The 13011-nt window shown below is 39.1% G+C and overlaps 1 long non-coding RNA gene across 1 annotated transcript; it reads left to right on the top strand.

Annotated features, from left to right (window-relative positions):
- The first annotated feature begins 8926 nt into the window (after nucleotides 1-8926).
- LOC117247264 (uncharacterized) lies at nucleotides 8927-12056 on the top strand. The gene is made up of 3 exons (XR_013488404.1): nucleotides 8927-9154; nucleotides 11287-11362; nucleotides 11466-12056. It is a non-coding gene; the product is annotated as an uncharacterized LOC117247264 (long non-coding RNA).
- Nucleotides 12057-13011: the final 955 nt, after the last annotated feature.

Genomic DNA, 13011 nt, shown 5'->3' with positions numbered 1-13011 from the left:
TGTCACTCTGCAGTTACACCTTTAAAACACTAGTCGGCGGTGGAGGTTTCTGTGACGTGCCGTAAAGTTTAGTTGATTCAAAACACACATTAAACACACATTAAACATGGCTTAATAGAGACAATTTCAAACACAAGTACACAAATCAGCTTCACTATAACTCGCAGCATTCACAGACAAACACTTGTCTTTATCTGGACACATTTTCCCCACAAATTCAACATGCTAACGTTATTAGCACAAGCCTATGGCATTTTACATTGTATAAATTAGCCTAGCGACCAGCAAACTTTCCCTCCTCTCAACTGAAGCCAGGGACAACAGCAACATTTAACAAAGGTAACGGTACAAAATTTGGCTCCATTACAACTCACAAGGTTCACTGACAAAACAACTGTCTTATACTAAGCACGTTTTCCAAACAAATACAACATGCTAACGTTATTAGCACAAGTCTATGGCATTTTACATTGTATAAATTAGCCTAGCGACTAGCTGAGATTTCCTCTGCTCACATGAAGCCAGGATAAATCACACACAAGACACACCAACGTCGCTGCGACATGTACATTTCCGGGGAGGTGCTTGTCAGGCGATGGCGTAGGCTCTGTATTGATGTAGAGCCTACGCCGTAGCTACTGCGACAATTTAACCCAGAAGTGTAAATTCCACCTGACTCATAATTATTAAAGGTGATGCAGTGAGTCCAGTGCAAGGAAACAGGCAGCGAGAAAACAGGGAAAGCATGACGCAAAAGTTGGAAGTTAGGTAACATTAAAGATTTCATAAATGTATGACGTCACTACTAAATGAATTTAACCATTTAAAAAAACAAACTTGACTCTCCCATTTTACCTGAACATGTCATCAGAGTGACGTAGGGTTTGTTGAAGTGTTTGAAGGTCCAGTGTTTCCAAAGTGTTTCACTTGGCGACATATTATCTTTATAGAAATACAGCAGAGATCCATAACAAGTCCTCAAGGTAACAGTCAAAGTAGTCTCTTGAGTTTTAGGTGGCGATCTACCAAGAAGTGACCTGACGTGAAGGAGAAACTGATTGTTACTGCATGCAACCAGTCAATATTGTATGACACTGGCCATGAAAATTACAAACTGCCCCACATGAGAGATGCTAACGGGAGACAGACGTGGAACTCAAGATAATGGTAAACGCAGCAATAACATCATAATTTGCGGTGTTTATTAACATCAGGCACCGCCCACATCCAGCATGAATATTGCCCTGGCCATTTTCTCATGTGTGACGGTGCCTTAACTCCGACTGGTTCATGGAAATCCCTGACATCTCCTTTTTCACCAGTGTTGCTCGAACTTCGGAGAAGAATGTATGAGTTATTTAAGAAGCTGATTAACATCTTCAACCTCTCCAGTGGTTACAAACTGAATATCAAGGGGAATGTGCTTCAAAAGCTGCACTGTACAATTATAATAACTCAATGTGATGACCATAAAAAAACAAACATCTTGTGTTTGAATATTTCCCTCAATGTGAACATCAAAAAGATTCAAGGAAGAGTTCAAACAGGCTGGTAGAGAATATATGTCAGATTTTTTTCAGATTTAAAGCTATTGAAGGGGAAATTAAAAGGGAAACTAGGTGTAAGGGGTTAATTCAAGGAAGAAATATGAGCAGCTGATACCGGTCACCTCTTGTTATCATGTAGTTGCTTTTTAGTCTTTGTGAAAGCGGTTTGCATGCCATCAGGAGAAACAAGTCTGTGATGAAAAACATTGTGAGGAATCAGTCCGCTCAGAGAGCAGAATGAGAGCTCGGGTTTTTGTCGTGGATCAGCTTTATGTGTAGTTCTGTGTACAGCTTGAATTCTGGGATGTGTAGTTGTTTTTAGGGCAGTTTTTTATTTCACACTAACTAGTCAGAACCCTGGCTGTTATGAAGCTCCCGTCCATCAACTCTCTCAGCCAGTCAGAGGACTCTCTTCACCTCTCAGTCAGTGTGATGCCACCTTTGACTGCTCGTCTGCCCGGCAACAGTGTGTGTGTGTGTGTCTGTATGTACTGTGTGTGTGTATGTGTGTATATTTATGTGTGTGTTAATATAGAACCGGTTCAGCCAGCAAAGTGTGTGTGTGTTTGTGTCTGGAGCAGGTTTGTGTGTTTTTACTTTGAGGCCAATGGAAACTGATGACTGCATGTTGCCTTATCAAGCAATCTGACATTCACACACACACACACACACACACACACACACACACACACACACACACACACACAGACCACACACGACACCTCACCTGTACCAACACACGGCGCACTCTCAACAATACACAATCACTAATCCCACCTCAAATACACAAACACAAATCACACACACACCATGTTTAAGTTGGCATCAAAGCAGACTCGCTGATTTTATAAACAGTACCAGTGAAATTAAAAAGGTTTTGTTGAAATCCAGCAACTGTGTCAAGAATCTTTTATTTCTGATCTCACAGCCAGGGCCAGATGAGTTATGTTTATTCATATTGACCAAAGTCCTGTACAAGTGAAGAGCGCGACTATAGCGAGTGAAATAACATCAACAAATGGCAACAGAAAATCACAAGGCAATATCATACGTGCACAAATCCTGAAGAGGAACTGAAATTTGGGAGCTCAATTTATAAAACATGAAAGATTTTAAAATATTAAAGCGACTATAGCAAACAAAGGCCTTTGAAAACATTTACGTCTCGGGTTTTGTCTGATCTGTCAAAGGAGGGGGATCATTTTTCATTTTTCTCCCATTTTTCCATTAAATCCTTGGAGCTGCCACCCAGGGGTGTCAATGTCGGGGACAAGTGGGACTGATTACCCAGGACTCCAATGGGAAGGGGGCCATCTAAAAGGCTGGAATGAAAAGTCTGACTTTGTTTGAAATGTTTAATTTTAAGTAATCGTTGCCATAATTAAATAAAAAATGGCTGAATAAATTGGTTAAGCGACTAAACTTAGTATAAAAAAAATTGTGGAAGCTCTCTTAAGCCCCTCCCATCACTTAAGGTTGAAAAATGGTTAACTCCACCCCTGCAACTAGGACGCATCTAAGCGCAACTAAAGCCATGGAAAGCCCCGTCTCCACCAAACACTTTCTGTATGGTACCTTTGGAACCAACAGTAACCCTTCAGACATGGTACCTAGACCCTAGTGTTTCCACTGCAAACAGTCCTCTTAAATGTGGGCGGGGTTGTTGTCACTCACTGCTCCGTCCAGCACTCACTGTATTTCCTCATTACCGGTGACACAGATGGAAGTCTGCACCTCGTTTATCGTCCACAGAACGAGGCTGCACGCCGACATTTTCAGAACAAAATAAAACAGGCTGCAGTGAGAGTCTCTCTCCATGGGATATTTAAAAATAGCAGGTTTGTGCATTTAGTCCTTCTCAGGCAAGCTCAGGGGTTTAGTGTTGCTGGAGCCCACAGGAACAACGCTCTACGATGCTTTTTTTTTCTGAGTGAGGGTTAGAATATATGCAGTTCACATAACCCAACCGAAACTAATATATATAAACACTTGAAGATCCACTTATTACTCAAAGTGTTTGTCATATAAAAACTAAAGTGATGGTCAAAGTTGTCACAGTGAAATTTAAGGTGTGTTGATGGATTCACGTCGTCACCTCATGCATCGAGTAACATTACAAGTTAATGTTCCACCTTAAACCCAGAATTTGTTGCTTCATTCCTGCTGCCACTAGGAAAGCACCGTCTCCCCACTCTCCCACTGAGGACCACAAGGAATAACTTAGCTGCAGACTTGTGAGAATTTGTTTAGTTGTTGTTTGCTTTCTCATCCAAAGTTAAGAACAGATAACTGATAGCACTGTCAAGTCTGTGCATAAAGTATGCAAATAGGGCAGTGTGCACTTTGGCGAGCCGTCATCTCCATAAGCTGCTGGGAGAATGCCTCAAAGTTTTGCTCCCAGAATGACATTTCTTGGTTAGAAGAATACTTTGCTAATTCTCAACCAGCTGCATGTGATAACAGTGTGGATAGTATGTGTAAATGAACTGTGGTAAACTTTTCTCAATCTTACCAATTTTTGCTGGCTCTAGAGCTGTTGCTCCAACTGCAGATCATACATCTGCATTTTCAGTGGGCAGTGGAGGGTATACGCAGGTATAAGGGATATACCCACCTCTTTTTCTGGCTGTTTACATTACAACCACCTATCAGCCAAAAATATATTGGAGAGTATACCCACTTCCTCCTCAGTAACCTACACATCAACCTAGCAGTACACCGGCCTCATCAACTACCACTACATCACTGCACATTGTCATTTGCCCACCGTCACAGACGCAAAGAGTATAGAAGCGGATTGAGAGAGAGACTCCTCCAAATATGACCACATACGACGTGCAAGGTACCCTGGGTGTGTTGGTTGTTCACGTTCTGGGACACCGTGTCAAGTTCTGCCTCTTACATGCATTGTCTTCTTTCAAGATGTACTTCTGTTTTCACAGGAAATATATCGTTTACATACTGTATCTTTCAAAATAAATGCACTACGTCAGTACAACACAGCAACTTGCCATTTATTTTTCCTTCAACAACAAACAGATGTGGTTGGTCTTAGGCAACAAAAACTCGTGGTAAGGTTTAGGAAAAAAGAACAGGGTTTGGCTTTAGAATCTTATGGGACTCCAATCCCCCCGGGGTGAAAGTCAGTGTTTGTTGGACGCATCCACCACCCCTCCTGTGCGCCCCACTTGGACTTTCTCCGCCTTACCTTTTATCCTTGTCCTGCCACGACGCCTTTTTTGTTGGTTTCTGATGCCGCAAGTCACTCCCCAAGCACTAGATTTCGATGACTTCGGAGTGAGATGGGGCTCCAAAACACAGTCAAGCTCAAATTTTGTCAGCCACCAGCTGAAACATTTATTGGTCCGGTGCGTCACAGTGCATCATATTAAAAGACTTGTATGAATAAAAATAAAAAAAATGCTAAAAAAAAATAGTCATGGTATGCCATAAAAGATCTCATGAAAGAGTCATGGTGTGGAAAGTCAAAAGTACATTATTTTAAAAGGCCTGGTATGGTATGTTATAAAAAAAAATGCCATCATCATTTTTTTTTAAATAGTATGTCATTAAACATAATAAAAAGTTACAATAAAGTTGTGTCATGTGAAAAAGTCCTTACAAATCATTCTTAAACAATTTAAAAATGTTAAAGTATACCCCTGAAAATGTAACACAAACGACACGTAAAATGTCTTAATGACATAGTTTGGTTTGGCTCTCAGAATGTCATAAAAAATGCCATAGTATAATATACCACTAAAAGTGTCATAAATATGACATAGTGGCATATCTAATAGGGTGGAATTGATGTCTTCTACTACTGTCTGCTGCACAAACTTTCAATAAAAAGATTAATTAAAAAAAAATAAAATAAAATAAATACGACATAGTGTGTCATAAATGTCATAGTATAGTCTGACACTGAAAATTAAGAAAAAAGAAAAACAAACATAGTAAAGTATGCAACTGAAAATGTCATAAAAACATTGTGTAGTATGCCACTCAATATATCATAAAAACGACATATTATTGGATGACATTCTATACTATGATGTTTTTTCATAATTTTGGATGACATGCTATACCGTGATGTTTTTTCATGATTTTAGCCAACATGCTATACTATGACGTTTTTTCATGATTTGAGACACCATGCTATATACCATGATGTTTTTTCATGAGTTTTGACGACATACTATACTATGACATTATTTCATGATTTTGGACAACATGCTATAGCATGACGACTTTTCATGACTTTTGACAACATGCTATACTATGACGTTTTTTCATGATTTTGGGCAACATGCTATACCATGATGATTTTTCATGAGTTTTGACGACATACAATATGATGACGTTTTTTTCATAATTTTGGACAACATGCTGTTGACATGCTACCGTGACGTTTTTTAATGATTTTGGACGACATGCTATACTATGAAATTTTTTCATGATTTTGGAAGACATGCTGTTGACATGCTACCATGATGTTTTTTCATGATTTTGGACGACATGCTGTTGACATGCTACCGTGACGTTTTTTAATGATTTTGGATGACATGCTATACTATGAAATTTTTTCATGATTTTGGACAACATGCTATACTATGGCGTTTTTTCAAGATTTTGGACAACATGCTATACCATGACATTTTTTCATGATTTTGGACAACATGCTATACCATGATGATTTTTCATGACTTTTGACAACATGCTATACCATGACATTTTTTCATGATTTTGGACAGCATGCTATACCATGACGATTTTTCATGACTTTTGACAACGTGCTATACCATGATGTTTTTTTATGATGTTGGACGACATATTATACTATGACATTTTTCATGATTTTGGACAACATGCTATACTATGACGTTTTTTCAAGATTTTGGACGACACACTATACCATGACGTTTTTTTCATAATTTTGGATGACATGCTATACTATGATATTTTTTCATGATTTTGAACAAAATGTAATTCGTTTGGGGAATGTCTAATGGGCAACATTCAGTCTCAGTATATAAGATATATTCTTATATTATGTAATGTTGTAACATTGTTAATTTAATTGTTCTTTGTATGTATTCTTTTGCTTATTTATGTATTTTTACCATTCAATAATGATTTTAAGAATTTATTGTAATTTATTTATTGTATTTAAAGATTCATTGTATTTATAAATATATTGATGGACTAAGAGTCTCATCCTACTCTCTAATGTGCTATGTGTGAGCTCAGTCCTGCGTGTTCTTTAATGAAGCAATAGGAGAAGATATTCGGTCTCAGTTAATGTAGTTTATTAAGCAGTAAAGGAATAAAATTACAGAGCTCTGGGTCTCAACTTCACATCCCTGACGAACAACAAAGGTGTGTCAGTTCACGAAGTCTGGCCTCCTGTCCTTTGCCTGACCCAGTATATTTGAGCGTAACAGAGTGTCATTGTGCACGCAAGGCGTTGTCCTCTTCTCATTGGCAGTTCCACTTCCTCCTTCACCACACCACGCCCCTGCCTCGTGTTAATCTGACTCCTTCCCGCTGGCGGTGGGGGCGTGGTTCCTGTTTTGAAAGACAAGAGAACAACACAACTCCCTACATGTGCTGTACCTTACTATCTGTATATCACTTTCTATTCTTTTTACCATATATGAAACTAATTATCTAAACATTGCGGTATGTGCTCCTCAGACTTCATGTCTCTTCCTCTCCTGTACTTCTCCACTTCTGCAAAGCAAACACATTCAGATCAGCTGAAATCATCTCAGTATTCTCATTGTTCACACATCTAAAACTTATATATAACATAATATAATATAATATAATAAAGTATAAAGTATTTCCGATTCGGATTTATTGTAGTATTTATTCAACAGCATTTTAAATATTGATTATCTGATATGAATTGTATACCTGAAGTGGGGCTGAATAAAGTTTTCCTCTTAACATCTGACCTGTTTGATCCCATTTATATTGGTGAGGGCAGACTAAATGACAAACTGCTGTCAGTATAATCCAGTACAGTTCAACACCACCACAATCTACAACTCAACACTTCAATATAATGTTAGACTGAATATTAAACTGCTTTTGTTTTTTCTAGGTGTACCAAGTAAACTGTCAAGTCTACATAAAAATGCAGACAGAAAGCATAATGATGAGACAAATGCAGTGATGGACAGTAACTAAGTATATTTACTCAAGTAGCTACTGTACTTAAATACAAATTTGATGTACTTGTACTTTAGGTATTTCCATTTTGTGCTACTTTATACTTGGAGGGAAATACTGTGCATTCTACTCAAGCTCCATTTATTTGATAGCTATAGTTACTTTTCAGACAGTTTGTTTTATATGTTGTAAGTTTCATATTTACAAGTTGATGTGCGTTGTTATAGATTAGACTAGTATACTAGTGAAAGGTGTTAAAATTAGTTCTACCATGACAACATTTAAATGCTGCTTACATGTAGCCTACGTGTAAATTGATCAATCAATACTCAATACATATTCATGTATGAGTACAACACTTAAAATTGGGTCACTCTGCATCATGAGTACTTTTAACTTTTCATTTTAAGTAGTCCTACATTTTTCTGACAATACCCAGATACTTTTACTCAAGTCAGATTTGCAGCACTTTTACTTGTGACTGAGTTTTTGCTCTTTGTTGTGATATTACTACTTTTTCTGGGGACTTTGTCCACAACTGGACAAACATCAAACAATAGAGACATGCAAGCATCGCACGTCTCATCCTCCACCTCATTCTCCATTGTCTTTCTGGGATCTGCCCCCTCAGCTGGGCAGCCTCCTTCTCAGCCTGCAGGTACAGCAGTCCTGCTGCAATAACTGCACCAAGATGCCTTCTCCGATCCATGTCAGTTATTAATTTATTTCACACTTACAATAACCACCAACTCTCCACAAACTTTCCCCCTGCACCTGACTTTTGATCACACATAATCAGAAGCCAGGTGCGGGAATTGGATATAGATTAAATATGATCAAAAGCCAGCTGCGGGGAAAAGGATTTAAACGACAATTTAAGAAAATATTTTGGCTATTCATACGTTTTTTGTGTCAGTTATATATGTTGAAACGTTAAAAACATATACATATTAATTTCTTACAATGACAATTAAGAAGAAGGAGAGGGTGTTTGCGCTCTTGCTACAAGTCCAAAGAAAAACTCACATCAGGTGCGTAGGCCAAAAAATGTCAAGAAGACACCAGGAAATGCTCGCACACCTATCACATAAATGGAATGTCCACATCCACAAAACGGTCTTCAATTCGATGACTCATTTCTTCATTTAGCTCGGTGTTTAGCCTGCAGCTCTTACGCTTTGATGAGAACATTAAACCATGACAGTTCATCCAGCTCATCCAGTTTTACAACTTGACATATTTTGTTTTACAGGATATGACCTGTTATGGTAGAAATGATGATGCTGTTTCATGATTGGCTGTATGTGAACAAGACATTGTATAAATGAAAAGGAGGTCTTATCTGTTGGACAGACACTTCACATCATCTGACACCAACTAACGCTGAATTTACAAAGGGACATCACCCAAGCTGAACTGCCACAGACTCGGTAAGAATAAGTCTGTTTTCATCTGTAAATTATTGCTGACAGAATTGATCATGTAGATTTGTTTCCTATGTCTTAAAGTTAAATCAAAACAAACGAATGAAACGTTTTATTCATTTTTTTAATCACACCGAAGCAGAAGGCACATTTCACTGGAGGGGATGCCAGGTGCTGGGACCGTGTCACTGGCATGTATTCTGGGAGTGTCCAGTGATCAGACCTCTCTGGACAGAATTTCACAAAGCACTAAAAAAGATACTTAACTCTGATCTTCCTTTGCAATTTTTGACATTATTTTTAGGATGTATGGATTTTAAGGCCAAGCGTTCTGACAAATATATGTTTGGTATTTTGCTATCGGCTTGCAAGAAAGCCCTCACAAGGTGCTGGTTGCTTCATGAACCTTGCACAATAGAGGAGTGGACAGATATTGTAAATGATATTTATGTTATGGAAAAGATTACCTTTTTCACTTCATCTTCAGGAGAATGTGTTCATTCAATTCTGGGCAAAGTAGGTGATATATGTAAGACCCTTACGACCTGATTTTGTGGAGTTATCATACAAAAGACCCTGTGATGTTTAGTCACGCAAACCTCATTGACTGCCAATCTATTTTTTTTTTTGTATCTTTAATCCCTCCTCTAAAAACTAATGTGTCATTTAAAAATACACTCGCAGCCTTGTCAGTCATGTATAACAGCCACGTAGATTTCACCTTGTGACGTAATATCTGCTTGTGCGTGCGTGGTCATGAACAGACGTGGACACGGCAGCACGTTGTTGTTTTTTTTACCTTTAAAAGGTTAATATGCACATGTGGCAAACAGAAGAAAACAGTGTACGTTTACATATTCATGTCTATAGGCCTAAGCCCCACATACGTCCATAGACCCTCAATATTTGTTTTACAGCGCTGTTTTAAGGTCAATGTCATCAATCTGTTTGATCATCTGCTTAAAAAAAAAGAAAAGTAATATGTCCTGTTGTGACTAGGGGTGAGTTCGTGTACAAAAATCTCCAAACATTTAGAGTGGATAATTTTTTTCGTGTAAACGTGTACACGGGTTTCACCGCTGGGTGATGCTATTGCTTTATACCAGTAAAGCCCCAGTTATCCGAATACCAACCGAACGGGCCCTTTTAACCAATGCGCTGTTTTAATAGCATGGAGCACGTAGGCTACTGAGGCGTTGTTCGCCATTCCGAAGGATCTACATCCTGAAAATTAATTTCCATTTATCGGAGTGGCGGCCCTTCCTCTTTTTTTCAAAGGGTCTGCCATTCTGAATTCTGTTCCCTGAAAAACAGGTCATGTCAGCCTGAATTATTTGCGTGTGTCCCTGGTGAAAATTGCTGACATGCATGGGAAATACGGCTTCTACAGGCTCACCATAGCTTACTGTCAGGACTCAGGGACCAGAATTCAGGATGGCGGACTGTCGGAATGGCGGTATTTCGGAGTGGCGGCCTGTAACCAGGCTACTGACCTGTTGCCAAACCCGGTCTCACACCATTTCTTGTCATATTCACTGTCTATCACAGTTAGTCAACAATTAGTATCAGCCCCCTCCCCCTATAAAAAACAAACAAAACGTTTTTCGTGTACTAATTTTCATAACCGTTTATGATCTCAAACACGTGTACACTCACCCCTGGTTGTGACAAAAAGAACAATTTCACGGGGAGTTTTGGGAGTTCTCCCCCGAGAAAATTTTGAAAATTCATACTGCTAAATCCTATTTTCATGCAATTTCATACAGAAATAGATAACAGATAATAAACAAGTGCATTACATTAGCCTACCTCATCATGTTCTTGTGTAGTAGGACGCCTATTAGAACTACTCTCTTCTTCTTGCCTCGTTTTTTTCTTAAAGACTCAAATAACAAAGAGGTTTTTTTCATCATAAGTGTGTTTTAGTTATTCAGGCAGGGCACATGGTTTCATATCGTCTGCAATTTCCTTACCTTGGTACAATTCTCACCAGCAATGTATTGACAACAGGCGACTTCCACGCTATTTACTTCAGTGTTTTTCACCCAGGTAGATTTGTTATACTATGGGTAGGTTAGACTTCATAACGCCTGTATCTGATTGTAAATCCTGATGTGAGCTTTGCCTTGTGGCTTCAGGAAGCAGCTGTAGAGCCGGAGTATCTGCCGTCCTGCTGAGAAATCCAGAGCATCACAACGCCCAGAGAAATACAAGGTATAACACCACAGAAGAGTGGACACTGGATGTGTTGTGCCATTTATCAGTAGCATGTCAGTTTGTAAGATAAAATGGTTCTTTTTTTTTTGTTTTAAAACAGATGGCTGCTGGCCGTATCGCTCATGCTTTTGAATACGCCGGGAACGAAAGGGGCAGGGCGGCATTCAGAGAAAAAACACTGCGTAGCAAAAAAGACACTCTGTTTTATGATACAGGTGCTGATGGTCAAACATGCAGCCTCATGTATTTCAGCAGACGTTTTATAGAATGGTTGGATACACTGAAGCAACAATACCCTGAACTTCAGGAAACTCAACAGAATGGTAAAATCATCCTTCAGTCCAAGGAAGGTATCATAACTTTAGATCCGAGTGTAAAGGCTGTGGTACAAGGCCGACAACTAATGGGGAGGTTTGAGAGAGATTTTCCACAAATGAAGCAAACGGTCAGGCCAGGCTCTGACAATGCTAACACTAGAGCTCGTCCTTTTATGTTCCGTGGAGCACGTACAAATGAGCAAAAACGTCGGCTCAGAAACAGGAAACTGCGACAAAATCACGACACTTTGTTTTTTTGTACTGCTGTCAGAGATAGGGTTACTACAAGATGGAACCTCATGTTCTTTAGCATGCTTGTAAAAGAATGGCTAGGTGCAATGCGGCAAAATTATCCTGAACTTAGTCCAGACACACCGGACAATATGATCACACTCAAGTCCAATGAAGGTACCATAACCTTATATCCTAATGTAAAAGTTGTGGTAGAAGGCAAGCTAATGGAGAGGTTTGAGAGAGATTTTCCACAAATGAGACAAACAGCCCAATCAGCTGACTTATCAGCAGCAATGGGAAGGTTAACCTTAAACAATTAGGAATAACATCCTGATGAGTCAGAGGGTGAGGGCACACTTGACACACCACCCAACCCAGCCAACTGAAGAGAAAGAATGCCTGATGAATAAGGAGAGAAACTAGAATTACCGCCACGCTGTTGTTTGCGTCTGCGCACCAGTCAAGTTTCTCTTACAGTGAAAACATGAATGCTTTACAACCACTGTCCCCACAAAGGCATAAAAACACAGAATAAAACACTGTAAATAGCTGATTCTTAAAGCTTTATCCTACTACTTTATTTTAGGAATATGTAATTGGGTTGTAAAATCTATTACATATTGTTTTCTGATTTGTATTTAGTTTGTAAGGCACGGTTTCCCCTGGGTTGTGTGTGAGTTTTATTTTGCAGTTTTTCAGTTTATAGCAATATAGATGCCTTGACACGGCGACTTAATAGCGTATGGGGAGATTCTTATAAACATTGGTGCTCATACATACAGGGGAAATTTGTTTTGGTGTTTATATATTGTTTCAGAATGTGTCACAGAAATGTCACAATAATGTATCTTCTGATTGTGTTGTATGACCTCAGCACACTCTGGTCTGTCTGCAGGTTATAGAGGAAACAAAGAGCAGCCTTGTACTCACTGAGCAGGTGGTAGTTTGAGTCCCTCTCATATTTGAAGGTCAGTCTTCCATAGCTGACATGGTTGAGATTCTTCAGCCACTCGAAATAAGACACTGTCACACCGCCAGCATTCAGGTACATGTCCTGCAGGATGAAACATCACAAACTCATCAGACCCCTGGCTG

The sequence above is a fragment of the Epinephelus lanceolatus genome, chromosome 21, assembly GCF_041903045.1.
Source record: "Epinephelus lanceolatus isolate andai-2023 chromosome 21, ASM4190304v1, whole genome shotgun sequence".
Classification (NCBI taxonomy): Eukaryota; Metazoa; Chordata; class Actinopteri; order Perciformes; family Serranidae; genus Epinephelus; species Epinephelus lanceolatus.
This window is presented reverse-complemented; position numbering and strand designations above follow the sequence as displayed.